Below are 5,607 nucleotides of genomic sequence, written 5' to 3' on the forward strand. Positions count from 1 at the left end.
TCCCCTTCTACTATTCTACTACTCTTTGTTCGTTTCCCAGAGTTAGGAGTCTCTCATGTTTTGTCACCATCGCTAATTTTGCCCATTTTCCCTCCTTTCCCTTACAGTCCCTTTTACTATTTCTTATATTCCCCATATGAGTGAAACCATGATGATTGTCCTTCTCTGATTGACTTACTTCACTTAGCATGATACCCTCCAGTTCCATCCACATTGAAGCAAATAGGGGGTATTCATCTTTTCTAATAGCTGAGTGATATTCCATTGTATACATAGGCCACATCTTCTTTATTGCAATGTGTTCTAAAATAATAAACCTTTTAAATTTGTTCTTTGAGCCCTTCTATGACCTTTGGGTGAGATAACTTGGTAGTGCATTTAGAGGTTACCTTGCATGCAGGCAATTTTTCACATTGCAGCAGATCCAGACTACTGGAGTCTTACCAGAGAATAGCACCTGTAGGGCATAGAGAACAGAGATTGTATAGACCAAGTGTGCTGGGGGACATTGGAATTTCAGACCAGAGTGGAAAAAACTCATTAACACCTCCTTAACAACCCCTCGCATCGAATTGAGACACTAGAAAGAATGCTTTCAGAATAAAAATTAGAACTAGAGTTAAAAATACCTCAGGCCCACATTAGCAAAGCCCAAGAATTCTTTAATGATATGAAGATAACATAATTTTAAGAATGGGTAAAATATTTGATCAGATATTCAGCAATTAAGATATACAATGAGCACATGAAAAAGGTTCAGCCTTACAGAGCACTTATTATTAGAGAAATGCAAATTGACACCACATGAAGCTACCATGTCACACTTATTAGAATAGTTAAAATTAAGAACTTAAAAGGTTTAAAATTAATAAGACTGATCATACCAAGTTGGTGAGAATGAGGAGCAACTGGAACTCTCCTGCATTGTTAGCGGAAATGTAAAAATGACAAAACTACTTTGGAAAAAGGAATTTCTCATAAGAATAATCATATGCCTATTCATTTATAACCCACTAGTCCACTGTTAATTATTTTAGCCAAGAAAAATGAAAATATACTTTTACATAAAGACTCGACGTGAATGTTAATAGCAGCTTATTTAAATTAGCTCAGAATTAGAAACAACCCAATCATCCACCAGCAAGTGAATATAAACTAATTGTAGTCTGTTTGAAAAGTGAGATAATAGCAATGAAAGGGTATTAAATTACCGTTACATGTGATAACATGTTTGAAACTCAGATGCTACGTTGAGTGTAAAAAAGAGAAGTCAACACATGAGAGTATATACCATATGATTTCATTCATATGAAGTTCTAGAATAGGGAAAACTGATCTAAATATAGAGACAGATATCAGATCTGCAGTTGCCTGAGATGCAGGGTGGGGATAATTTACTACAAAGAGCACAAAGGAACTTTTTGCAGTGATGAAAACATTTTTTTATAACGATTAGGGTGGACATGGGTGTCAGCATTTATCAACACTCCTGGAACTGTACACTTAAAATGTGTGCATTTATTGTATGTAAATTGTACCTCAATAAAGTTGATTAAAACTTCCACTGCAATTCCCATATCTAACTTCAATTACTGTAGACTATCAGAATATTAGAGCTTTAAGGAACCATTCCAGCAGTGTATTAGAATTAGCTCTAGGTGCTCAGGCTAGAATATTAAATTCTGTGTCATGGGAGAGTGCGTCTATGTGAATAATGTCTCTTCATCTAGTCTTATATTCTGTCCTCAATCTAAGGGGAACTCTCATCATTCATTGTACACATGAGCCCAAATCTGCAATTCTTTTAGGGAATTAGCTGTTACCTTCCAGAGAAAAGACTACTTTCTTTGGTTTTGAAGAGATCTGATTCTAGTTACCAATTTGTGGAAATGAGTCGAGGTGTGACAGATCATGAGGAAGGCAAACAAAACCTTATAAGGCATTTGCCTCCAGTGAGTTCTTTGCATGGTCTTTGGACAAGGGGAGAATGTTGAGGTACCCAAAGCCCCAACATGAAAAGGGATTTTTCCTTCTGCTGGCCTAGAGGATTAGGAAAATTTGGGAGTTGTGTCTTCTTAAGCTTGTCCATCCAAGTATTCCCATACGAGGTGGTCAGGGTCACACCTCTCTTCTATCAAAGACTCCTTTGGTATAAGAGTCACATTTAGTCTGCAAGTTAGTCTCCTTTTAAAATCTCTCTCTTGAATAAATATGGGATGTGATCTTCAACACAGGATGCCCTGTTGCAGCAGGAGAAGCAGTTTTCTTTCAATTCTCCTGTGGAGGCCTTTAAGGCTTTTATAGCTCTCTCTCAGTTGATGGTTGGCTTACCAGACCAATCACTCTTTTTTAGTGTTTCCAATGCAGCCAACAGAACTCTGCCTTATAATTACCAGTACCACCTATTCTGTTCAATAGCCTCATTCTTCCAGACTTCACTCCCCACCTGTGTATCATTCCAGTGCACCACAGATAACAGTATTTCTAAGATGTTACAGAGTGCCTGGTGCTAGCACCAACCCCCTGTGGTGACCCCCGTCACGGCAGTTGGTGAGGAATTCAGATTTGGAATCTCCTCCTGGAGGTCTACTAATCTCTAGGGCTACTTCTAGTATTAATATCCTTGGCCTGGATTTTATCCATCTACCTACATCGTCCCCCCAAAAAAAACAGTAGGATGCAAACAAAGGCTTATGAACTGGTTGTTTATTTGGGAAATGATTTCAGGGAATGAAAGTAACTACACAGAATTTAATAGGGAAAGACAAAAAGCCAATAAAAGAGATCACTATTGAGTCGATTATCATCATGGAAACTTAGAGTTCGGTTCTGCTGGGATCTTCTGGGGTCATGTGAAATGCCTCACAAAATTATGAATCCAAGGATTGACAGTGAAGAGCATTCATGCATTGGCTCCTATCCTAGATTGACTGAGTGTTATCTCAGAGCTAATTCCCCCACATTATGTAGCTGTATAGGAGTTGTGCTGAAAAAGTTCCCACTGCAGGCCTACTCATGCTTTGGCATTGAAGTCATGGGGCAAGATGCATGGCCTCACATGGAGATGAAATGCTGTAAGTGCAAAATGAGTCAGAGCCTACTTTGAAAAGCATGTCGCAGCTGTAGCTAGAATCAATGGTAAGACCATAAAGCTAGGCAATGGGGCACAAGAAATACTGACAGAGGATCATAGATTTGTTTGGCTTCACAGCCAAAGTCAAATTGTTTTATTATCATACATAATATCTCCAATGAACCAAGACAAAAACTTGACCCCCTAAAGCTCTAGTATCCCCAAATATCTTCTTTAGTTTGGGTGAATTTAAAACCATAGGATTTGTGATATCAATAAATGTATGATAGAACTTTCCAAGGTTTTGCAGATAGAAATCCAGGATTTTTTCCAAGAATCTTTCTTTAAGCTGCTGTGTGGAAAACTCAGCATAAAACAGCTTTAAAAATAACTGATAATTAGCACACAGTAAGGGTCATACAAATATACTGACACAAAACCCATGCTTTCTAAGGCTTTTATGGGAACATAATTCTTTCAAAACCTCTCACAGCCAGAGTTAATTTATAAGCATTATTCTCTTAGGTTTCTGAGACGTGGCCTATGGACCTGAAGAATAATGTGGCAGAACTAATGTTTGTGTTTTGGCAAGACTTTATTTATTTATTTTTTAGAAATGCTGAAAGTGAATCACCCCTTTCAAGCTCAGGAGGATGTAATTAATGAGTCCAGAGAAGATGGCGAAAACTCCCCAGCACAGGAATCAAATAATTTTGATATGGAGACACAGGCTCTTATGTAGTCGGAAAAGGCCAGAACTGCACTACAACCAGGCTCTTCAGGCTCTGAGTCCAGTCTTCTTCTGAGTCTGTCTGAAGGATTTAGCATCAGAAGATGTCAATTTAAGTCCCAACTCTGCCTCTTGATACGTGAACTTAGGCATCCATTTGTCTTACTTAGCTTCAAGATCCTTTGTTTTTTTTGGAATATGGAGATAATTAGGTTACACTTTGCTATCTCATGAGGCTGTTGTAAGGGTTAAAGTATCTAGTGTTAAAAAAAAAAAAAAGGAAAAAAACAGTATCTAGTGTTTATGAAACCCTGTGCAAAACATTTGCTGTTGTGGCTGTAGTGGTTAGGAGATCAGCCTTAGATCAGTGGTAGTTTTTATTTCTGGAACTTCTTGCTTTCACGTTCAGTGTTTTCCCCTCCCTCCATAATTTTCCTGTCCAGCTGACTTCCACTTATCAGGGTTACATGCTCCCCTCCTACAACAGCCATTATTACTTGCCCCCCCTGTGCAGCTGTCTTTTATAAATGAAGCTGATTACAAAGACACAAATACATGATTATGGTTTTCTAATGTTAATCTCCCTCCTCCAAGAAGTATTTAGCCACAAAGAGCTGAAGGTCAGAATTGAAAGGACCATATGAAGATCAGATAATTTCCCCCCTTTTTTTAATAAATGAGAAAAATCTAAGCCCAGAGTTGATGAGACTTGTCTAGGGACACAGAACGAGTTAGTAGAAGAGCCATTTCTCAGACTAATTCTCCTGATTCACTCTCCAGTGGGGTTGTCCTTGAAATAAAGGGCCATTTTGGGAGGCTGGTCTGTGTGACTGTTTTCACAGTTGCCTGTCTGCAAAAAGCCACGTCACTGGTACATTGCAGAAGAGGAAACCTTACAACTCCCCAAAAATTCACTTTTCACTAAATCTTTTGAGGCAAGATTTCTTGACCTCAGCATTATTGACATTTTAGACTAAGTCATTATTTGTTGAGGTAGTTGTCCTATGCATTGTAGTGTGTTTAGCATCATCCCTGGCCCTTATCTATTAGGTGGCAATAGCACCCCTCCTCTTCTGACAACCAAAAATGTCTCCAGATGTTGCCAGATTCTCTTGGGGGTTTACCAATCTAGGTCAATTTCCCAGTCAAACTCTCTAGATTAGAGGAAATGGTAGTCAGAGTTCAGGGAAATCTAGAATGGGTGGCAGAAAAGGGAGACGATGATTATCAGTTATGGCTTCAGGACTAACTATAGCCAAGACACTGTGACAGTATTTCTAACTGTGATGTTACAGAGTGCAGTATTTCTGGAAATTGTCACTGACCAGAATCCTGAAGAAACTCTGACTATATAGAGTGAGCCTACCGCGAATAAACAAGTAAACCTCAATGGTGCCAGGGATGGACCACGGTGGATGAGTTGATGCCGCATTCAGATCCTCTTTACTGATTGGTGCACCCATTGCTCACCTGCTGTGATTGCCTGGTAACTACAATTGCCACAGTTTTGCCCTTAGATCAGTGTAAGCCAGCTTGCCAGGTAGAGTATACTCCCACCCCATTTGCTTGGGGACAGACAATAACTGTTGCTGGCCAAACTAAGTGACATAAGTACAAAGATCAGTCCCCCTCCCCCCACCCTGTCCCCCATTGTCTTACCTCAGGATGAGATTCGGTGGTGTAGTTTTTTGTGCCAGAACTTCTCTCTTGGATCAGAATGAACCAAGTCTCAACTGAGACCATGGTCATGCATAGCTTTTTTTCCCATTCTACCTTAGTTTCTTCACTCCTCTTGAGAGCACCC

Source organism: Canis lupus, chromosome 35 (genome assembly GCF_048164855.1).
Source record: "Canis lupus baileyi chromosome 35, mCanLup2.hap1, whole genome shotgun sequence".
Taxonomy (NCBI): domain Eukaryota; kingdom Metazoa; phylum Chordata; class Mammalia; order Carnivora; family Canidae; genus Canis; species Canis lupus.